Source organism: Polyodon spathula, chromosome 1, assembly GCF_017654505.1.
Source record: "Polyodon spathula isolate WHYD16114869_AA chromosome 1, ASM1765450v1, whole genome shotgun sequence".
Lineage (NCBI taxonomy): Eukaryota > Metazoa > Chordata > Actinopteri > Acipenseriformes > Polyodontidae > Polyodon > Polyodon spathula.
This window is the reverse complement of record NC_054534.1, coordinates 68942923-68967898: the sequence shown is the minus strand read 5'-3', so window position 1 is coordinate 68967898 and position 24976 is coordinate 68942923. Positions and strand designations below refer to the sequence as shown.

General features: G+C 40.5%; 1 protein-coding gene across 2 annotated transcripts in view; it reads right to left on the bottom strand.

The window, feature by feature from the left end:
- LOC121321667 (DENN domain-containing protein 4C-like) overlaps positions 1-9354 on the bottom strand; it is an 86339-nt gene extending 76985 nt beyond the window's left edge. Inside the window, exons 1-2 of one of the 2 annotated variants that reach the window (XM_041260666.1) lie at positions 9092-9354; positions 8654-8703 (exon numbers count right to left, since the gene is read on the bottom strand). The gene's annotated coding sequence lies outside the window, so the exon portion shown is untranslated. The remainder of the gene's footprint in view (positions 1-8653; positions 8704-9091) is intronic. The other variant, XM_041260661.1, reaches the window with a different exon arrangement.
- Positions 9355-24976: the final 15622 nt, after the last annotated feature.

The following is a 24976-nucleotide window of genomic DNA, read 5'->3' as shown; positions in this document are numbered from 1 at the left end:
AAAGATAAGAAAGAACAGAGAATAAAATAATGAAATGTATGCAAAGGCACAGGATTGAGATTGTAGTATACACAGAAGTACCAACCAATTTTATTAGCTTTGTTGCTTACAAAAAATCCTCAGCACTGAAAACGAACCTGTTCACAAATACACAGACTACATATAAGAAGCCCTACAGTATATCAATAGTGCCATCTAACAACAGTGCATGGGCTTAACATATTTATACATTTTCTTTATGTAAGGAGATGCCTCACGTACAGGATTTCCTGCAAGCACATTTTTATAATGCTTATTTGCAGCTCTTAAACACTGCCCTCGACCCAAGGGAAAGCTACACAATAGAAATTTTATTCTTGCTGCTTAACATTCACAATGCACAGCAAAACAAAACGGTTTGATATGAAGATATTGTACATACCATCATTATATCAAGATATTTTGCTAAATAACTGTTTGTTACAGCCTTTGGTTAGGAGTGTGTCTGCTTTTATTTCAGCTTGCACCTTAAAATGCTTCCACATGAAAGGTGCAGGATTTATTTTATTGTTTTATGGCTTGCCTAACTTGAGTGTCCTGGGCATTCACAATTTTCAGCCTGAAAGAATAAGTTGCACTATAAATCATTATTAAACAAAACCCAGTTGTTTCAATTAGATTATTTTAATTGCAACTAGTAATCACAAGTTTATGTCATGCTACTGTTTACCTATGCATATGTATTACCCTTCACAATGTCCTGTGAACATGCCTAAAGTCTGACATGAAGATACCACCCGCTTAGAATGTAAAGGAGCATCATAACCTAAAAGAGTGGAAAAGCTTGTGAGCTAACCCACTACATAACCTGCTTAAAACTCTTACCTAAAGGGAAAACAGGCCTGTAGAATAATTAAAAGATGAGCACACAAAGGTTGCAAATTCTTAGCAGAGTGTACAAGGGCACTGAAATTTCCTGTAGAGATAGCTCATTAATTCCTGGCCTTGACATCCAGTTAACACAGATCTGAAGCAGTCTTGTAGTATAAGTGAGCCACGGGGAGTAGAAATAAATACTGGATGTGTCACATTACTATAAAAACTTTGCTGTTCAAACTGAAGCCTTCTCTGCAATCGGAGGCTGCATTCCTTCAATTCAGGCTACATCAATAAAAGTGAATATAAATCTATATTGCCACTTTTATTTAAAAAAATCCCGATACTTCATTCCAGTATAAGTACAGGTCAATTTCTAGCTACAATCTGAATAACCATTTTTCTGCCAATTCGTCTGGAAGTGTTACTGACCTTTGTTAAGTTGACACGAGCGAGAATTGATAGCAGTATGATTTATTTTGTTACTATCGTCAACAACGACGACAAAAAGCTGAATGACGGGTAACAATATTCCGCAAATATTTTGCACCTCTTGATGAAGAGAATTCCTTAAAGGGCCAGCATCACATCCAAATAAGTCATACCACTGCTTTTAACATGTATTGGACCTTGCTGTGCTGTTTTCTATCTTCTAGGATCACTTGAAATAGCAAATCAGTACTTTTTCTGCATTGCTTTGGGTACCGCCGATCTCTCCTGAAGCTTGGTGGTATGGTCACATTTTTGATTGCAGCAGTGGAATTATCCAGTTCAGGCAGTAGAAGGTGATAGAAGTCAGTAGCTGCACTAAATATTCTCATTCAAGAATTCCCTCCAGAGCTAATCTTTACACGGTAGATGCTCAGGTTGCTAGGATATGGTCTGCCTAGCGTCACATGCAGCACTGTCATCTGGGAGTGAACTCAACGTCCTATCAATTTTAGCTACTATTAAAACTTAATTAATGTTATTGTGGTTGTTGCATACAGTAAATTAAATACCAAGACAGCTCTAATTGTGGGCTGAGGCCAGAACCAATATTCGGTTTTCATGTCGTGCCCTGTTCCTAATCAGAAGTCTAGTCATTCCAAGACAGGTGACCTTTTTAGAAACAAAAATAACTAAAAAAAACATGAAACAGATAGCCTAACTAACAAGGTGTAACAAAGTGCCCGCCCCTGTGTATATTATCTGTTATGTGTTGCGTGTGGTGTGTTTAAATGTTGGTGTATAGACATTGGTACACGGGATATAAACGGGTCTGTGTAACACGAGTGTTTAAAAATGTATATGTGTATTTAGGCACGAGGATTGCACAGCACTTCACGTGCAAGTAAAATGTAGTAATATGTGAGCACGGGGAATTGCACTTTATTAATTCACGTGCTGGGATTCAAGTGAATAATTAATTGGTAATTGAATCCCAGCACAATAGTATATATAGATGCACGTTGTCACATACTGGCGGTTGGGTGTTCGGTGAGCGGAGAACGGGATTGGAGACGGAGGAAATAAGCAGCAGCAGCAGCAGCAGCAGCAGCAGCAGCAGCAGCAGTAGTAGTAGTAGTAGTAGTAATGATAAGAGGAGAAAGTATCCGCTCACCGTGTTTGTCAGTGTCTGTGCGTGCACCGTTTTGTTAAGTTTAGTCTGTTTTCGTTTGTCTTTATTTTGGCGTAGAGTGCCGTGTCCTGTGTTTTTCGTGTTTGTGTAAACCTTTTATTTTGTATTAAACCGGCGCCAACAGGCGTCTTCATCACTTCATTTCATCCGTCCTGTGTTTTGTGTATTGCATTACCTTTCCTGGTTCTGACGCCGCCCACTTCGGCCGTCTCTGTGACACGTGGTGTCCTGCGTGGGATAACAGCGCCTCCAAGCGTCAGACCAGGAGAGGTGTTTTGTCAAAAAAAAAAAAAAAAAAATTAAAAAAAAAAAACAAAAAAAAAAAAAAAAAAACCACAGCAACAACAAATAAAATAAAATAAACATGGAAGGCTGGGACTGGAGAGATGGCTGCCAGGACCTGGAGGAGTTCCTCGGTGGTCTGGAGGACCAGGGCTGGTGCCTTGCCTGTGGGGAGTTTGGGCACCCGGTGGTGCGCTGCCCCTACCAGGAAGGAGAGGAGGAACTGCCGCAGGAGAGGAAGGTGAGGAGGTGGCAGAGAAGGGGAAAGGGGAAGAGGAAGGCAGAGGTCCCACCACTGTCTCCACAGCAGCACCAGTCTCCTGCAAGGGAGGAAGAGCCGCACCAGTCCCCTGCAAGTGAGGGAGAGCCGCACCAGTCCCCTGTATCAAGGGGAGACTACACGCCGCTCCTACCTCCATGGGCAGGCGCAGAGCAGCAGGAGCTGCCTCTGCCTCCGCCACCTCCACCGGCAGGCGCAGAGCAGCAGGAGCTGCCTCTGCCTCCGCCACCTCCACCGGCAGGGGGAGAGCAGCAGGAGCTGCCTCTGCCTCCGCCACCTCCACCGGCAGGGGGAGAGCAGCAGGAGCTGCCTCTGCCTCCGCCACCTCCACCGGCAGGGGGAGAGCAGCAGGAGCTGCCTCTGCCTCCGCCACCTCCACCGGCAGGGGGAGAGCAGCAGGAGCTGCCTCTGCCTCCGCCACCTCCACCGGCAGGGGGAGAGCAGCAGGAGCTGCCTCTGCCTCCGCCACCTCCACCGGCAGGGGGAGAGCAGCAGGAGCTGCCTCTGCCTCCGCCACCTCCACCGGCAGGGGGAGAGCAGCAGGAGCTGCCTCTGCCTCCGCCACCTCCACCGGCAGGGGGAGAGCAGCAGGAGCTGCCTCTGCCTCCGCCACCTCCACCGGCAGGAGCAGAGCAGCAGGAGCTGCCTCTGCCTCCGCCACCAGCAGAGGGTGAATGCCTGCTGGGTCCCTGTCCACCAGCAGAGGGTGAATGCCTGCTGGGTCCCTGTCCACCAGCAGAGGGTGAATGCCTGCTGGTATCACTTCCCCCACCAGCAGAGGGTGAATGCCTGCTGGTATCACTTCCCCCACCAGCAGAGGGTGAATGCCTGCTGGTATCACTTCCCCCACCATCACGAGGAGAGGAGCTGGAGCTTCCTCTGCCTCCACCTCCATCAGGGGGAGAGGAGCAGGAGCTGCCTCTCCCTGCACCACAAGGGCCAGGACTAGATGCTGGCGGTCCTCAGCAGCCCTTGCATAGGCTGCTGAGGGAAGCACGGGGAAGAACCTCCCGGCTGCAGTGGCCGAAAAGAGGGCCAACACCCGCACCCCAGCTTGTCCTGACTGCCAGCCTCGCTTCGCCCAAGGATGCCAGCCTCGCTTCGCCCAAGGATGCCAGCCTCGCTTCGCCCAAGGATGCCAGCCTCGCTTCGCCCAAGGATGCCAGCCTCGCTTCGCCCAAGGATGCCTCTGCTTCGCCTGGGGTTGCCAGCCGCTCTGCATCGCCTGGGGTTGCCTGCCGCTCTGCATCGCCTGGGGTTGCCCGCCGCTCTGCATCGCCTGGGGTTGCCCGCCGCTCTGCATCGCCTGGGGTTGCCCGCCGCTCTGCATCGCCTGGGGTTGCCCGCCGCTCTGCATCGCCTGGGGTTGCCCGCCGCTCTGCATCGCCTGGGGTTGCCCGCCGCTCTGCATCGCCTGGGGTTGCCCGCCGCTCCGCATCACAGCCGGAAGTACTGTGGCCGGAACCCCACGAAGGGGAGCTGCCGGCCACGAAGAAGGGGGAGGAGGTCTGGAGACCGCCAACCCCAGCAGCAGTTTCGCTGCCAGAGGAGGGGGAGGAGGTCTGGAGACCGCCAACCCCAGCAGCAGTTTCGCTGCCGGAGGAGGGGGAGGAGGTCTGGAGACCGCCAACCCCAGCAGCAGTTTCTCCGCCGGAGATCGTGGGGGAGGTCCGGAGACCTGCTCCCTCTGCAGTTTCTTCCCTGCAGGAAGAACGGTGGTTGAAGCCCCACCAAGGGGAGCTGCCGGCGCCGAAGGAGGGGGAAGGTCAGGAGACCACACCCCAAGCAGCCTTTCCGCTGCTAGGACTACCCTGGCAGGAGAATGCTACCCTGCTGACAGCATTACGACCTGTGGGCCCCTGGAAGCCTCTGGTCCTGGCCAAGGACTTTGGGCGGGACTTTTGGGCTTTTAAGGGGGGAGGTGGCCATTGAGGCCATGTGTGCTTTGCACAGGAGGGGGTATATGTAACAAAGTGCCCGCCCCTGTGTATATTATCTGTTATGTGTTGCGTGTGGTATGTTTAAATGTTGGTGTATAGTCATTGGTACACGGGATATAAACGGGTCTGTGTAACACGAGTGTTTAAAAATGTATATGTGTATTTAGGCACGAGGATTGCACAGCACTTCACGTGCAAGTAAAATGTAGTAATATGTGAGCACGGGGAATTGCACTTTATTAATTCACGTGCTGGGATTCAAGTGAATAATTAATTGGTAATTGAATCCCAGCACAATAGTATATATAGATGCACGTTGTCACATACTGGCGGTTGGGTGTTCGGTGAGCGGAGAACGGGATTGGAGACGGAGGAAATAAGCAGCAGCAGCAGCAGCAGCAGCAGCAGCAGCAGCAGCAGTAGTAGTAGTAGTAGTAGTAATGATAAGAGGAGAAAGTATCCGCTCACCGTGTTTGTCAGTGTCTGTGCGTGCACCGTTTTGTTAAGTTTAGTCTGTTTTCGTTTGTCTTTATTTTGGCGTAGAGTGCCGTGTCCTGTGTTTTTCGTGTTTGTGTAAACCTTTTATTTTGTATTAAACCGGCGCCAACAGGCGTCTTCATCACTTCATTTCATCCGTCCTGTGTTTTGTGTATTGCATTACCTTTCCTGGTTCTGACGCCGCCCACTTCGGCCGTCTCTGTGACACAAGGTAAGAGAGTTTTTCAGCTGGAGTACAACACCCGTCTAAACAATAGAGAAATGTGTCATACGCTGGGGGTGGGGCTTATGCTCCTAGTTGCTTGGTGACTATATAAGAAGGGAACAGACTAATGTAATACTTTGGAGAAGTATCTCCACCGATCGACTATGGAGAATGGAATGCTCAGTATGGAATCGATAATTCAGATATTTTACGTAGGATATGTATTCATTTATTTTTTCTATGCTATGGTCACATTACTCTTAAATAAGTTTAGTGAACAGTTTACTTTTCTTTCTACACAGCTGAAGGACCATTGTCCAAAACATCCAGGTTTTTTTTTTTTTTACTCATTTAAACCATTTTTCATTTTTGTGCACTGCAACTCCTTTCTCATATATATATGAGAGAGAGAGAGAGAGAGAGAGAGAGAGAGAGAGAGAGAGAGAGAGAGAGAGAGATATACACACACATACATAGGCCTATATGGAAGCATGATAAAACAAAGGCAGAGTTCAAAAGTCTGGACCAAATTATACGGCAAATCATATGGATTCTGGAACAGGTGACTTTTTAAATAGGCAACTGCTTGTCAGATGTGATTTATTTGATCCTTATAAAAAGAGCACCCTCACAGTCCCACAAGTATGCCTCACACCTCCCCTTGTAGTTGGGAACACTCCATATCCATCCACTGCCTTCCAATTAGTGGCCAAGTAATCTCAACTGGATTCAAACCCAGGCTTCCACTGACTAAAGTAGTGTGCTTTAAAATTACTTTTCCTTTCATCCCATGAAGGGTACAGACAGGCTCTTTTTGAAAATAACTAAAACTTTCCATAAACACATATTCAATTGATATAAGCTGTCCGACAATCCCACAAGGTTCGACCGAGTTAGACCATCCCTTGCGAGGAATGGCTCAACAGATTTGTAGGTGGCTTTAAGAAAGTGTAAATCCATGTAGCTGAATTAGTATTTAGCCTAAAATAGTTTCACAGGACAGTTTTTATTTTCCAATAAAAGTGACAAAAATCACGGTTTAATGTAATGTGATCTTAACCCTTTGCAGTCCACTTATTCAGTGCTTGTCAGGCACGTCGGGTCCAATTTATTTTCACATGCTCTGTTTATTTTATACGTGCTGTTTAAAATATATATTTTTAAAAAACAGGTTTAAAAGGCATTGAACCGCAAAAGTAAACTGTATCTATAGCCAAGCCCCACACCTTGTTCGCTGTATTTCACATACCTTTTTATAGACGTGCATACTGAAAAATCCTCTCCTGATCACTTGTTTCATCACAGGGTCCGACATTGGACGGGAAAGGGAAAATTGTAATGTCGGACCGGGTCCAACATAGGACTGCAAAGGGTTAATAATAATAATAATAATAATAATAATAATAATAATAATAATAATTAATCGGAACAGACCAGTTACCAGACCTTTGGAGAAAAAGTAAAACGTGGTGCATTTGGTGTCGAGATTATAACACAATCCTTTGATGAATATTTTATAATAAATTATCAATTAACCTTTTGTATTCCTTAAGAGTACTGCAGCTCTAGGGACAAAATCTGCCTTCCCAAAATCTCCATGCTCTTGTTACAAGTTGCAGCATGAGGTTGAAAATTGCATATAATTTTCCACATGGACTTAAAAGGTAACTTCCTTGCATACCTAACCACAATACTTTTGAAATCCCTATAGGGCCCTGACCCATTTAGCCAACAAAAGAACGACAAAGGAACTGTACAAGTAGAAAGAGATAAAAGGGCAATTCTCTTTAGTGCAGTCACAAGATGTGATTCTTTAGCATAACTATTAGACAGCTCAGCTCAATGCAAGCAGCAATGCTGAACCCACAGATAGCACAGAACAAAGACCAAGCCAGTACTGAAACGGGTTGCTCCAGAGAGTTAGGTTAAAGACGTACTGCAGAATATACAGATCCCACCTAATGACAGTCCCCCAGGTTTCAGCAATACCAGCCGCTTGCACTACTGTTGCTACCTGCAGTTATTTTTTTTTCTACCATACACATTTTCCACCCAAGCATATCCATGAACTACTCATGTCTAAAGAGACACTCCATCAATGACCTAGGACTGCTCAGCTGTGTCAGTAAAACACTGATTTCCATTTAAATGAGTTAATGAATTTCTAAACAATGTTTCTAGTTTTAATTAATCATCTGAGACTTGCTGTAGGACTACAACAGATAAGGAGACACTCTGGCTGCAATATAAAAAAATAAATAAATAAAGTTTGCTTTGAAAATTCTATCAGACCAACTTCCAAACATACTGATGAATAAGGATGACTTACATAAATAAATAGATTAATTAATTAACCAATTTAAACCGCTGATTACTATAAATCAGGCAAGCTGTTTGTTTAAGCTTCCATATTCCAAAGCAATACTAAAGCAACACATTTTCTGGTAAGCTGGCAATATGTAAAATACTGGACGTTGGATATGTTAGGCCTGTTTTTTTTTTTTTTTTAAACACTTTGTATGCCTTAAAAACAAACATTCCTGGAAACTAATATCAAAACAAAACTAATATTTTAACAAAACAACAAGCACCCAAAAATCAAAACAATGTAAACCTGCCCCTTTTATACTACAGTCAAACTTCCCTACAATACTAAAACCGCTTACCCATGACAAGGAGCGAAAAGCAATTATCCCACACATACTCCCCCTCTCTAACTGCTAAACTAAACCTTGATGTAAATAAGATGTACTAGGCCAAAGTGTGTGATTTTGATGCAAAAAAACCACAGGTAGCCGATTTATTAAAGACAATACAATCACGAACAGAAAGGGTTACACACTATTATAAACTACCTTTTTAAAAAATTGTATTTCTCATTTTTTACGTTTATCTGTACATCCTGGAGTGGACACGGAGCTAACTGCACAACAACCATGTTTGTTTTCGCACACAATACCTGTTTGTCATACCTGAAACACCTGCAAGAAGTAACCTATCCCACTGTAACAGATATCCGGGCCTAAGAAGAAAAAAGTAAGATCGTTGCGACTAAGTAAATGCACCTTTAATAAATACACGACCGAAACATCTGACAACTATAAGCAAGGTTGCATTTCTGCGTGTGTGGAAATTTTAACAACGTTAAAATAATAAGTATCACATTTTAGTAAGTTCCCAATTGCGAAATGGAAGCACCTCAGCAGCAGTGTCAAAACAAAATAGACGAGTTGTTGCGATGATCACACGGTGACACACAGTTGCATTTTACTGTCAATATAAACGTGAACAGACCGGAAGGACTCACAACCCTCTCCACATAAATCAGAAAGATGCAACAATTTGTCTTTCGTCTGAAGTTTACTCAGACTTCTTTAAATACTGCTAATAAAAACAACGGAGTGACTCACCAGCTGCTGTTCTTTACACCGCTAACAATGCCGGCATGAAGGCAGTGTGGAGTTTGCACCTAGATTCCACCCTGGTTGCAGACCAGAAGCACGCCACTGGAACCGTTTAATTTCAAGCTTTAGAGATGTCTGGAAACTTTCTTTTTCTCTTGTTTGCGGTCGTCTTATCTGTTGCTGATTGTAGGAGCAGGCGCCATATTTGTGTTGTTACTTTTGCGAGCTCGGTTACTTTACTGCTGCTGCGGACAGAATGGAACCGCCCAGACTGAAGTGAGTGGCGTGAGCCCCTAAAGCACTAGATCTTAACACGTTCGCCACCCGTCTCACTTTTTTTTGCCATACAACAGACACACATACATTAAATGAGGGTAACCAGAGAATACACCATTTAATACCTTACTATTGCAACAAGTTTAAACGAGACCACAGTTATAATTGCTTCTCTTTCGGTGTGCGTTGTGCATAACGTATTTAAGCTAATAAATGAAGGCATACAATTGTGCAGGATATTTCTATTGTTTTCATGGGAATTTTAACGAAGAAAGTTTATTTGCATCTAAAAACATTGGGGTTTTCTAAAAGCTGAAGCTAAAAAAAACTGGCAAGATCACTGAAAAGATGAAATATAAATTGTCATAATATGAACAATTTAGAAAGAAAAAAATAGTAGAATTATGTGACATATGATCACCCGCACAGTGAAAACGACAGAGCACTAAGTAAACTGTTGGTTGGTTAGGCCTAAAATTGGGCAGAAGCAGTTTAACAATATTATAATAGTGAGAGCTCAATTAAAGCATCTGAAAGACTGCAACTCGCTAGCACGGGTCGATACGGTTAAACAACAGCGAGAGGATTGTGAACCCTGAGAGACATTATTTAAAAGTCACTGCACTGTATATGAATGTATTGACAGAGAAGTATGACGACTTTTCAGTAATATAGGAATTGACAAGGGTTTGGTTTTCAATATATATATATATATATATATATATATATATATATATATATATATATATATATATATATATATATATTTTGTATTATTGTTTCACGTTTTGTATTATTGTTTTTGTATTATTATTGTCTGTTTCCTTCATCTCATCCTGGTGATTTTTTTAAAACTGATGTTTAAAGCGACACTCTCCCTCTTGTGGATGTAATGCAACATAGAGCAAAAGTAGTATTTCTTTCATCCACAGAAGACCAAAGGTTGCAGGGGTACATGATAACGGTTTCACTCTTGTGTACCAGGTGTACTTGGGAGGTTAGATGTTATTCAAAATGATGTATTGAGACCACATGAGTCTTTACACTCAAAAGTCAAAATGGATCAAAACAACCAAAAGAATACCTCAGTTAAGATAACTAATCCTCATACATTAATATATTTCATACGTTTAACTTTAATTCAGCATAACCAGATTTAACAATTAAGCATCAGAAAGCAGTAACAACTTTCTTTCTAAAGCATGTTTGAAATATCTGCATATCATGAAGTGAAGTTTAAAAGTCAAGCAAATAGCCTAAAAGAAAGGGGATAAGGTTGCCCTTGCAGCTATGAAGTGTATACTTGTTTTTTTTGAATAATTAATTTAAAAACCTCAGCCATCAGTTGTTAATTTTCTATCTTACATTACCTTATAAGTCAACACCACAGCAATGTTATTAACCTTTAAATATTTAAATACATGCCACCAAATACAGTCTGGCCACTTCATTAGGACGTCTATCCCACTGGCATAGGCTTGAATTAGAGATGCAGATGTCGAGCAGGTGCCAGTGGCAGGGACAGTCATGTTGGTAGACTGTTCCTAGGTAATCCGTCATCATAGTGTATTAGCAATAGCAAAACAAAGGGAAAGTGGTCAACAAGAGACCCAGCTGTGACCACAAATGGACATTGGGAAAAATGGTTGAAGATGTTTTTTAAGTCTGAGATATTTATTACTGAATGGAATAATACCTTTCCAGACAACTTCCAGGACCTTCTGGAGTCTATGCCATGCTGTGGTGACAGTAAACTGAAGCCCAACCTAATAAAGTAGCCTGGCAGTGTATTTATCAGTACATTTAAATATATTTACGTGCTAGATATTGTTTTATATATTCTCAAATCTCAATATATTGTGAAATATTACACTACATATTGCACCCATATTTTACACTAAATTACTTTAATATGTGATGCTAAACCTATTTGTTAGCTGAGCTGGACTTGAACCCTGGCTTCCATAGGTAAAAGGAAAAAGGGGCTAATAGGGTAACCCACTGCAGCTAATGACTGTCAAATTGTACCCCCATTAAGACACAATAGTGAGTTAGAATGATGTCATAAGATTCAGAATCCTCCCTGGTGCAAAACCCTTTAACCCTTTAAAGTACCAGTTGCACAGTAACACTACTCTGTAATGGGTCAGCTCACTTTGACATGACTCCTCTACTGTTTTTCGATGAAATAAAAGGCAATCTCTTATACTTAACCTTTCCAAGAATAATAACAGTAAGACACCATTTCAAATATTGCAACATTTTTTATGCATCCTGTTGTAAATCATCACAGCTTAACCCACAATGTTGGATGACTGTGCTGAAATGGGTGTGGTTTTGTTTGCTACCTGCTTTTTTCTAGAGTAAAGGGCACTTTCATTTTTAATTCTGTACTGTGGAATACAGTGATGTCTTTTTTAAAGCATACATTGATTGTAGGGAATAGCAGAGCTAGTTGAGCCCAGGTAAACTGATCCAGCCTCATTAACTCCGAGACTGTGATGCTAGGGGTCGATGACATCACCCATCAATACAGGAAGTCTTCCAGTTCTTTTTGGTGTTGTTGAATTCAATATCCCCATCAACAGTTGAGAGCAGGATTAAAAAGGTAATTTCCTCATCTCCTTGGTACATTTTCTTGATTGAGAAAGGTATAGATTAAAAATCTCATATTTCTTTATTAATTCTGGAGTTTATTATATGTAATTAAATGTTATCATCTCACTCCACAGGTCATCCTAGACCTAATAGCTAAATTTCACCTTTTCATCACCTGGTTAACTGTCCTCCTGGTAACACCGACAGCATAGGCTTCATCCACTATAAAGGACCACAGTAAAACATCCTTTTAACTTCACAAATTATACACACAAGACTCACTAGCTACCCAGATACACTAGCTAGCTACCCTATATTTAAAAGTAAAGGCTGGGAAGGGTGGGGAATGTGGGCTAAGTATGTAGTGCAATGTTGGAAAAATTTAAATGTGCATCTACACATTTTGCCACCCCAGACAGCCTACCACATTCATATTGCGTCCCACAATCACAATGCCAATAACAATCTCTTAACACAATTATAGGGTGGTGAAAGGGATATTCTGCTTGTATATGGATTTTAAAACATTTGTTAGGACTTCAAGCATTGTTAAAGAGAAGTATGGAGTACAATAAATAAAAACACAATTTTTACACGTATTTGCATACAAGCATGTCAAGTATTTTAAATCTCCCTCTACTGTCCAAAGGTGTGAACAGCAGGCATTTGAAGCACATTCTTTGGTTGGTTATTATGAAAATACCTCATACCACAGATTTTAATTCAAACAAAATATGGCTTTAGACTTAATGACTATAAGCTAAAATCTACTGCACCAAACTGTTTTATTTTCTTAATTTTCTATTTGGTACATTGTTATTTTGTTTGTTAGTTTTTAATAAGCATGCAGTGAGGTAATGCACTAATCCTTCACTTCTAGAGTCTTTACCTTAGCTCATCATGTGCTCTGTCACTGGACTACTGCTGGTAAGACAGGCAGAGGATAGGCTAGCTGAGGATGGAGGCATTACTTTCCCTCACCCCTTTGAGTCATGCAAATGGGATAATGTGCAGAAGCTTGTTTCAATAATTGTATGATTTTGTATTATTTTCAATAATACAATTATACATCTTTGCCTCTGCCAGTTTCTTGGAGTATCATAGATAGATATCCCTTCAATATACCATGTACCAGTATCCATACTAGGGTCCGCCCAATGATAACTATCCCACCGGAGAACTGGCCCTTTAACTTTTTTTATTCATGCACTGTGAGAGATAACTTGTGATTCAGTTCTTTAAAACAAGGTTCTACTGGTGTATTTCCTGTAGATGACCATATTAGGAGATAGCCTTGAATGCAAATGTTTTGGAACATTGCTGCTGGGCTGAAGACAGACCTACCTTGGTGCAGTAAACAAACATTTTCAAGGGCCTATTTTCTGATAAATATATATTTTTTTTTTTTTTTTTTCTGTGGATCAGATGCACAAGACCTATTTAGGGTTACATTACCCTGGTCAAGCCACAGTGAACAGGCCCATCTTGTGCCACATGATCAGGGTGCCTGGGACTAATCATTTGAATATTTTTATTTTATTATTTTTGTTTTCTCTTGCACATTTTCAATTAATCTTTTTTTTTTTGGTTGCTTTTGGTCTGTGTATATGGTCATAATTCCTTTATTTTTTATCCAGTTTGTTCAAAAACATTTTTCCATGTTCCTTACATGTTGCAGTTTCATGCTACACTGTTAGATTTGACCAAAATATTTTTTACAATGTTTTTTTTTCTTTCTAAAAAGCGTCTTTCTTTTGGTGTGTTTTTTGTTATCGGTATTGAACAGGGTGGTAAAAAAAAAAAAAAACAGGCAAAAATGGCTCAGATAATGTCCTATTAATTGCTGGATATGCTGCATTGTACCGCACTCACACTGTAGAAAATTCCAAGCAGTTTGAATCATACTCTACACACTTTTGTACATGGATAGTGAATTAAGTTTAGTACTGTATAAACACTATAGAGGTTGTTATTAATTACATCCAGACTGTATTATCGTAGCCAAAAATAGGAAATATGGTTCTGAAACAGATCTTTCCAAATAGCACTGGTCACTGAACTTTACTGTATGCTACATAACCTCCCATGATTGCACAATAAATATTTTATAATGATGACATGTGAATTGTGATATGAATTAATACAATTATAGTATGTGTAAATGTAAACATTACAGTAGACTTTTGCTATTCTGGACAAGAGTTGTCAGAATTGACGTGTAATCCAAAACATCATAATAAAGAAATTGGCTTTAGAAACCTCAATATCATCTATGAAAAGTGAATAAAATATTTACAGGTTTCTGTGTTTTTTTCCAAAGGTTTAATAAAAATTTACTGAAATATAACATGAGGAGTGTATGAAAAAACAAAGTTTGTTGTCAGACAGAACTACCTTGAAAATGTGAGACTTGTAAATCTGCCAACGATGTTGTCTGTATAATTAAGTAATTCACTGTTTAAGTCAGTGTCCGATTTCCTGGATAAACTCTATGCAACATACTGTACAGCAGTACATTGTGTTTGTTATCTTATCAATTCCCATGCAGCTGCTTGAAGTTTTCAGCCTGTGCATAATATGTGCCTGGATAGCTTCAGGATGTGTGCTTTCAGCAACATTTCAATGGCTTCACATGGTCCGGTAACTGTTCATAGGAAGGAATTGCTGCTTTTATACATTTCTGCAGTTGAAAAGTTAATCATGTTGGAAAAAGTGAGCAATAAACAAGTTCATTTTAAGGTTTAAGAGAGGCATTTTCTCTTTTTTTGTGTTTTAATAGAAGCTCACAACACTGGTTTTCAAGCTTTCAACAAAGCAACTATGAAGGTAAAACCATTAACATACTTCATAAGACCTACAAGTGTGAACACATGAAATGCCTAATATAATTATTTTTTCTTTACTCGTTGTTGTTATTAATTTTGCATAGATGCTCGCAGTCATATCAATTTATTACACTGGCCTATTGCTGTATTATTTATATACAAGTTATAAATCCTGCTATATTTACTTATCATTGCCAACCTTTATTTAGTCTGTTGTCAATTTCATTTCACGGCTGATTGTGATGTCACCATTTGAAATGGACTTGCATTGAATTGTGAGAAGTGTCTCAGGTATGATTTTTAAAACAGGTGATGTCAGCTATGCTGATATGGAGAATACAGCACTGTTGATGTCATGAATAGGGTTTTGTTGATTTGTTGTGAAATACAGAAGGCGAGACATGCACTCTGATTAGCTGAAAGATTCTGTCAAACCTACTCATAACAGAAGCTCTGTAAAAGCCAACTTTCCTTCTAAATTATTTAATTATCTAAAGTTCAATACCACCAAACGTTGAAATGTAAAACCCCTTTTTAATGATACCCCGAAGAGCTTCAAAGCACACATTCAGTTTTCCTTTCCAATGGTACACATGAAAACTTGCTGTTAGTGTCACTTTGGTGTTAGTCTGAAAGGTCAAGGCTGCACGGTTGCGAACATCAAAAATCTAAAATAAAATATTAACCATGGCAATAAATATCAGTACATAGATATACAGATCTTGTCTACATCATTTTGAATGACCTTTGCTGCTGCAAGTGTTTGCCACTCCTCCTATTTTTGTGTCATCTGCAAATTTAACTTGCTTGCTATACCAGAATCCAAGTCTTAATGTAGACTAAGAATAGCAGATTACCTAATACTGATCCCTGTGGTACTCCGCTGGTTACTTCACTCCATTTTGAGGTTTCTCCTCTAATCAGTACTTTCTACATATTAACCACTCACTAATCCATGTACATGCATTTCCTTGACTCTCTACTGCGCTGAGTTTGAGAATTAATCTTTTATGCGGGACTTTGTCAAAACCTTTCTGGAAATCTAAATAAACCCTATACCCTATATTTAAAAGTAAAGGCTGGGAAGGGTGGGGAATGTGGGCTAAGTATGTAGTGCAATGTTGGAAAAATTTAAATGTGCATCTACACATTTTGCCACCCCAGACAGCCTACCACATTCATATTGCGTCCCACAATCACAATGCCAATAACAATCTCTTAACACAATTATAGGGTGGTGAAAGGGATATTCTGCTTGTATATGGATTTTAAAACATTTGTTAGGACTTCAAGCATTGTTAAAGAGAAGTATGGAGTACAATAAATAAAAACACAATTTTTACACGTATTTGCATACAAGCATGTCAAGTATTTTAAATCTCCCTCTACTGTCCAAAGGTGTGAACAGCAGGCATTTGAAGCACATTCTTTGGTTGGTTATTATGAAAATACCTCATACCACAGATTTTAATTCAAACAAAATATGGCTTTAGACTTAATGACTATAAGCTAAAATCTACTGCACCAAACTGTTTTATTTTCTTAATTTTCTATTTGGTACATTGTTATTTTGTTTGTTAGTTTTTAATAAGCATGCAGTGAGGTAATGCACTAATCCTTCACTTCTAGAGTCTTTACCTTAGCTCATCATGTGCTCTGTCACTGGACTACTGCTGGTAAGACAGGCAGAGGATAGGCTAGCTGAGGATGGAGGCATTACTTTCCCTCACCCCTTTGAGTCATGCAAATGGGATAATGTGCAGAAGCTTGTTTCAATAATTGTATGATTTTGTATTATTTTCAATAATACAATTATACATCTTTGCCTCTGCCAGTTTCTTGGAGTATCATAGATAGATATCCCTTCAATATACCATGTACCAGTATCCATACTAGGGTCCGCCCAATGATAACTATCCCACCGGAGAACTGGCCCTTTAACTTTTTTTATTCATGCACTGTGAGAGATAACTTGTGATTCAGTTCTTTAAAACAAGGTTCTACTGGTGTATTTCCTGTAGATGACCATATTAGGAGATAGCCTTGAATGCAAATGTTTTGGAACATTGCTGCTGGGCTGAAGACAGACCTACCTTGGGGCTGAGACCGACCTTCCTTGGTGCAGTAAACCAAACATTTTCAAGGGCCTAAAGTTCCCGGATTATATAATAAAATATATATATTTTTTTTTTTTTTTTTTTTTTTTTCTGTGGATCAGATGCACAAGACCAGCTATTTAGGGTTACATTACCCTGGTCAAGCCACAGTGAACAGGCCCATCTTGTGCCACATGATCAGGGTGCCTGGGACTAATCATTTGAATATTTATTATTATTATTATTTTTGTTTTCTCTTGCACATTTTCAATTAATCTTTTTTTTTTTGGTTGCTTTTGGTCTGTGTATATGGTCATAATTCCTTTATTTTTTATCCAGTTTGTTCAAAAACATTTTTTCCATGTTCCTTACATGTTGCAGTTTCATGCTACACTGTTAGATTTGACCAAAATATTTTTTACAATGTTTTTTTTTCTTTCTAAAAAGCGTCTTTCTTTTGGTGTGTTTTTTGTTATCGGTATTGAACAGGGTGGTAAAAAAAAAAAAAAAAACAGGCAAAAATGGCTCAGATAATGTCCTATTAATTGCTGGATATGCTGCATTGTACCGCACTCACACTGTAGAAAACTCCAAGCAGTTTGAATCATACTCTACACACTTTTGTACATGGATAGTGAATTAAGTTTAGTACTGTATAAACACTATAGAGGTTGTTATTAATTACATCCAGACTGTATATATACAGATCTTGTCTACATCATTTTGAATGACCTTTGCTGCTGCAAGTGTTTGCCACTCCTCCTATTTTTGTGTCATCTGCAAATTTAACTTGCTTGCTATACCAGAATCCAAATCTTAATGTAGACTAAGAATAGCAGATTACCTAATACTGATCCCTTCAAATCTAAATAAACCATGTCATATGCTTTGCAATTATCCATTCAATGTTGCATCTTCAAAAAAATCAAGCAGGTTAGTTAGTCACGATCTCCCTTTCCTAAAACCATGTTGACTGTCTCCTAGGACACTGTTACCATATAGGTAATTTTCCATTTATAGTTTCCATAAGTTTGCTTATAATAGAAGCCAGGCTTATTGGTCTGTAGTTACCTGGTTCGGTTTTGTTTCCCTTTTTGTGGATCGGTATTACGTTTGCAATTCTCCAATCTGTTGGTACCACCCCTGTGTCAAGAGATTGTTCTGCATGATCCTGGTTAGCGGTTTGTAAATAACTTCTTTCATTTCTTTGAGTACTATTGAGAGGATCTCATCTGACCAAGGGGATTTGTTTATTGTAAGAGGTCCTAGTCCCTTTAACACTTATGCCTCAGTTATGCTAAAGTTATTTAAAACTGGATAGGAACAGGTTGACATGTGGGGCATGTTGTCTATATCCTCCTTTGTAAAAACTTGAGAAAAGTAATCATTTAATATACACTACCAGTCAAAAGTTTTAGAACACCCCCATTTTTCCAGTTTTTATTGAAATTTAAGCAGTTCAAGTCCAGTGAATAACCTGAAATGGTACAAAAGTAAGCGGTAAACTGACAGAGATTAAAAAAAGTTTAGGTTACCAAAAACTGAAAAATAATGTACATTTCAGAATTATATAAAAAGGCCTTCTTCAGGGAAGAAGTAATGGGTTAACAACTTACAGCTGTTCTGCAGCAATGGAAGTAAATTAAGCCTTGAAAGTTGATGCTAACAATTCCTACAGGTGTCCCAACTTTTGTTGTTTACTTACAAACCCTCTGTCTGTATAAAAGCAGTGTTGGAACAGACTGTGTTACTACACCCTCTTAAGCATTATTTGGACAGTATTGTACTGCAGGAAGTAGTATATTGCTATCATAATGGTGAGAAAAAGGCAATTAACAAAGGAAGACACAGACCATTATAACCCTTAAAAGAGAAGGTCTTTCCTTTAGAGAAATTGCAAAGAAAGCCAAGGTGTCAGTGAGTACAGTTTCCTACACCATCAAAAGGCACTTGGAAACTGGAGCAAACTCTGACAGGAAGAGGTCTGGCAGACCCAAAGCCACAACAGAATCAGAAGACAAGTTTCTGAGTCAATAGCTTGCGTGACAGGACAACAGCTTCTAGCACAGCTTAGCACTGGTCAAAGTAAGCAAGTCTCAGTTTCAACTGTGAAGAGAAGACTTCAAGCTGCAGGTTTGACAGGTCGAGTGGCAGCAAGAAAGCCAGTGCTAAGATGGCAAAATAATAAAAAGAGGCTTGCCTGGGCCATGAAGCACCGCCAGTGGACTACTGAAGACTGGAAGAAGGTCTTATGGACCGATGAATCAAAATTTGAAATCTTCTGTTCATCACGCAGGGTTTTTGTACGCCGTCGAGTAGGCGAAAGGATGGTTCCTCGGTGTGTGACACCAACTGTCAAACATGGAGGAGGATGCGTGATGGTCTGGGGCTCTTTTGCTGCATCCAGAGTCGGCAACTTGCACAGAGTGAGTGGCACCCTGAACCAAAACAGCTACCACAGCATTTTGCCACGCCATGCAATACCCACTGGTATACACCTAGTTGGTCAGGGGTTTATCCTACCGCAAGATAATGACCCAAAACATACCTCCAGGCTATGTCAGAACTACCTTAGAAGAAAAGAACAACATGGTAGGCTTCAAATCATGGAATGGCCAGCACAGTCTCCAGACTTAAACCCCATCGAGCTGGTTTGGGATGAACTGGACAGAAGGGTGAAAGCAAAGCAACCTACAAGTGCAACACATTTGTGGGAACTTCTGCAACAGTGTTGGGAAGAACTTTCCGAACAATATTTGATTTCCATTGTAGAAAGAATGCCGCAAGTGTGTTCGGCTGTTATATCTGCAAAAGGTGGCTACTTTCAGTCAAAAATTTAGATTAAACTTTGTTAAACAAATGATTCTATGATTTATTTTTAATCTCCAATTGTTTATTTGATCTATGCTTTAATTTCAGAGTACACTGAGACATTAAACTGCGTAAATTTCAATAAAAACTGGAAAATATGGAGGTGTTCTAAAACTTCTGACTGGTAGTGTATTTGCTATTTTTTTTCTTAGTCTGTGATTTTGCTATTTGTATCGCTTAGACATTTAACCTCCTCTTTGAATTTTCTCTTGCTGTTGTAATATTGGAAAAACATTTTGGAATTGGTTTAGCTCCCTTAGCAATGTTCATTTTTATCTCTATCTTGGCCTTTAACTTCCTTTTTAACTTGTGTTTGCAGTTATGTGTACTCGTTCTGTGTACTTTGTTTATGGTCCCTTATAAACGCTCTGTAAAGTGCCTTTTTTCGCGGAATATAATTTTTTACATTGATCTGTAAAACCATTTTGGCAATTTTGTTTTAGATTTTAATTTGTCTACTTTTGGGTTGTAATTGTTTTGTGCCTCTAGTACCACATTTTTGAAAAACAGCCATCCTTTGTTTATGTTTTCTCTATTTAACTCCAATCTACTTCTGTTAGTCTCTGTTTCATTCCTTCATAGATTACCTTAGCTTTGGTCAGTTACTTTTTCGGTTTTAAAAAGTACTTCATAGTTATTTTGTCCTGTTTGAAAAGACTAAATCAAGGCATGCCTCACTTCTAGTTGGTGCTTTGACAAATTGTGTTAGGAAGCAGTTGTTTATCATTTCTACCATTTCAGTTCCGTCTCTTGTGCTTCCCACCGGCTTTTCTCATTTTATCCGGGGGAAGTTGAAATCCCCCATTAATATGGCTTCTCCTTTGCTTCACACATGTCCTTGTATAACCGATTATTTGGTTATACATGTTATGTTAGCCTTTATGCGTAATTTGGGGGACATTGTAAAGAGCGTTCTCACTGCGTTTTTTTCACTGTTTACCTCATTTCTCTATGCCACCCACTCTAGCCCGCTCATTCACGTGGGGGGGGGGGGGGGGGGGGGGGGGGGGGGGGGGCTCATTTCTAGTCATCTTTAAATAGCCTCGCACAGTGCTCGCCCCATCAGTCAAGGGGCATGGCCAGGGCAGCGATGGGAGTTCCGTTTGGCAGCTCCGGATGTCAGTCTCCGCTTTTTTCCTATATTAACCTAGCACTACTTCCTCTCTTGGTCTTGTGTTTGTTTTTTGTTTTATAACAAACACTCAGACTCCAACATTCATGCTTCAGCCTAATATCTTCGCTAATATTTAAAACCTCTCTCCTTTCACTGCAGGTCATTTCTCTGCATAACGCTGCCAAGATATTATCAGCTATTTTCCACCTGCTCAGGTGATTCGTCTCATCATTCAGCTTCTCTATTCAGTTGCAGGATCTCCAACGTTAGTCTTTCCTGCTCTATCCAGTCTCCAGCCCAGCTGGAGTTCCATTACTAAATTTGGTCCGCGTTTTCATCAGAAAGACTGGCTCCAACGACACTGCTGTACAGGAACTCTTTTCCACCAGCGCCTCACAGACCATGGTTACCATGGCAACACCTCAGAGTGACTACTGGGAGTGGTAAGTTGCCATGGTGACCAGGCAACTTTAACAGGCACTGCATGCCTGTGCCTCACTACTGCAATCTTCTGGCTCCTGCTGCTGCTCTTTTGCAATGTGTGAGCAAGCTCAATTCGCCTAATTGTTACATCTAAATACTGCAGGCTCCTCTTGTAGACCTACGTTAACTTTATTTACACTAACTCTTCTAAAGCAAATGTTTTATACACAGACACAAATTTTAATTTCAATAACCAAATATATGCTACCCTGCTTCACTAAAGCCAACAGTTTCAATTCCAATCACAACCTCTAGAAGGCAGCATAACACCACAAGTTCTACATAATTTAAGCTGGTTTGCTATTGCTGCAAATCTCACACACCCCAAACTTTCTATCACTTCATTGTCACTATGAGGGATTCTCAGTCTCTTCCTGCCTCAACCTTTTTTGCTACCTATATTACCTTGTATTCTTCAAATCCAGTTGTAGTAATTTTACTACAGAATACTACACCTTGCAGTAAAAAAAAAAAAAAAAAAAAGTTAACCATGCCCAGCACTGAGGTTGTGTGATGGTCCACAAGTTTCACAGCCTGTTCCCTGAAGCAGACCCCAACCCGCGGCAAATTCCTCCTTTCAATCAACTGGTGTTCCACTAAATGCCACACTCTCCGGCCTCTTCCAGTCGGACCACAATTTCAGGGAGAATGTCTTAGCCTCCAGTTGCTCTTTTTATTCTACCGCTTGGTCTTCCTTCACCACATTCTGTGCCCAGAATCAGATCTCTCTCTCACCACCTATAACCTTCAGCACCTCCTCGCCTTCATCACATACCTCACGCTATCCCTTAACCTGGCCCCTCCTTCCATCAGGAATTACCTCTCAGGTATTCAGCACCAGTTCCACCTCCAGTCCCCTCCCCCCCTGCTCCTTTCCATCCCTGAGGTCTGTCTGATGATCTGGGGCATGGAGAAGAACCTCACTCCCGCCTCTCCATCAAGACAACCAATCTCATCGGATATCCTCCTTCGCCTCATCTCCTCCCTCCGTCGCGGCTGCTTCACCTCTTTCGATGGCATCGTCATGGAAGCTCTGTGCCTAGTCGCCTTCTTCAGGTTCTTGTGCTGCTCCGAGTTTTCAGTCCCAATCTCCAGTTTCCCAGCCATCGGCCTGCAGCGCTCTGACCTCGCTCAAGTCCCCAGAAATCACTTTGTCCTATTCATCAGGACTTCAGAAACATCAAGAAATTTGTGTCTCCCTTCAGATCCTCTATTCATCGACTCTTCAAGAATCATCATGAAAAGAAATTGGTTTGCTTCCCATCTCAACACCCTTCTGTCCAGGTCCGGGCTCTCCCCTCAGTTTTATTCTCCCAACTCCTTCTGAATTAGAGCAGCCAGTTCTGCAACGCGCGTCGGACTCAACCAGCACCTGATTAAAACCATGGGGCGTTGGTCTTCTTCAACAGTGGAGGCATGTATCAGGTCATTTCCCATGGACATTTGCAGCAGCTCACAAGTCCGTCGTTAGTACGCACGGAGTGGGGGCGCCCTCTCTGCCAGATCCACTAGAGGTTTCCTCCCAATGGAGGGTGGGTGGGTCGGTTCCTCTCCACAGCACAGATGGCCTCCAATCCATAGCCCGTCATACTAACCTCTAACCTCTCTGTGTTTTGTTTCTCTTTCCAGCCTTTTCTGTCATCTATGTACGGCTCTGCAGTCTCTTTCCTATCTACACGGTGTGGTTCTGCAGGGAGCCAGGGGTCCTTCTTTTGGGGGAAAATGAGTCTCACTCCCCCGGCCCCCTGCCCAAGTCACTGCCGTCCCTGGCGGTACCTCACTGGTCAGAGGGGACCCCCAGCCATATCTATACTTTCGTAGCTTTACTCTCAAGCCCTCGTAAGCACCCAGCGAAATGTTGTAAAAAGTGTGTGTGGGGTGGTGGGGACGGGTCGGGTCGCCTATGGGCATTGAGCCTTGAGAATAACATGCCAATGTAACTCCTTAAACGCACAAGTCAGTAGTAGAAAAAAAACAAAACTACATACAGACAGTGGTATTACCTTCAATAAAACTTTGTAAAATGTTCCCATGCTATTAGTAGTATCTGTATATAAATTACAAAACCTTCTTATAAAAGCATAGACCCATTTGTATAGCCACTATAACTCAATGCATCTCCCTTATACTTCAAATAACATACATATAATAAAAATCTCTATGTTATAATGCTGGATATGCTAAGCGTAGGCCTAAATGCTAGGCTCAGTTATTATACATCTTAATGCCACAGTTAGGTTTAGTTTGTGTGGTCAAATTATTTTCATGATTTTGTGTTTAATGTTAAGAATTAGCTTACTATCACATAAACATATGTTATTCTTAATTTATGTTAATGGTAAATTCAATTTCTGCATAATTATGCTAACTGTAGTTCTAACTGAGTAAACGAAACCACTGGTTTGTTAGGTGCATGGACATTGCCCTTTGACTGTCATGCTCCTTGTTGCTCACTTCCATCTTGGGTAACTACTGTATCGATGATATCACCAAGATGAAATAGGATAAAGTTCAGACACAATGGAACTTTTTTAAAAATAAACTGGCTAAAAAATAACTTATTTTCAAATAATGACAGCGTTTCTGTTTACAACTAAACTCTCACTACTCCGAACCAGATGGGACCAGACACTGTTCATTCGTACTCGTCGCTATTTTGTACAATCATAAAAACGTTTTGTCCAACTTTTGTTTTACGTTTTTCATACTTGTATTTAATGGAAGCTAAGTAATAGCCATTTGAATAAAAAACAGTGACTGCTGGAAATGTTACAGAATTCTGAAATTGAAGTTTCTACAACTGCAATCAGAGTTTATTTCATTATTATAGCATAGTTCACATTATAGGACAGTTTTGGATGAGTATGGTTCAGATTAGCAAGAGCCTTTTGTATCTTGTAATCTCTTTAAAGTGATTGAGAGGGGGAATCATTGTCTCCAGTGTTCACAAGCACCTGAAGTGTTAAAAATATTTTTTTAAAAAAAGAAGGATTTTACATATGTGAATGCAGTTATCCCATTTATAATAAAATCTGACCTGAAGATTGCAACTATAACATAATAGTTCAAACTGACATCAGATATATTTCAATGTATGTGGAAAGAGGTTACTTCACAAACCCACACACTCTGTTACGCAGAAAACTGTTACTGATTAATTTTACTACCTTGAAATGTGCCGGTATATGACTGTCTGCTTCGTTTCATAATATCACATGATTTGGTAAATGTATTTTTTTTTTTTTTTTTTTAAATCCGTGCACTTCCCAGACACAGACAGAAGACTAGAACGTGTTCAAGTCCAAACAAAGTCACACAGCATTCAACTTAGCACTGCAGTAAGCTATAAAATATAAAATGTGTTACATAATCAATTATTCCTGTCTAGATTGTTTTAATGTTTTGTTTGCTGGCCTTCGCGCTTTTAATTTACTTCAGCTTACAACTGCTGCCAGATTGCTTACACGCACACGTTGTTCAACAATTACTCTGGTTCTTAAATCACTACAGTGGCTTCCTACTAAATTCAGGATTGATTTAAAAATTCTGCTTATTCTGGGCCTTTATATTTACAGGAATTGTTGGTATCTCATGCTCCGAGTCGCACCTTGAGATCAGTGAATTCTGA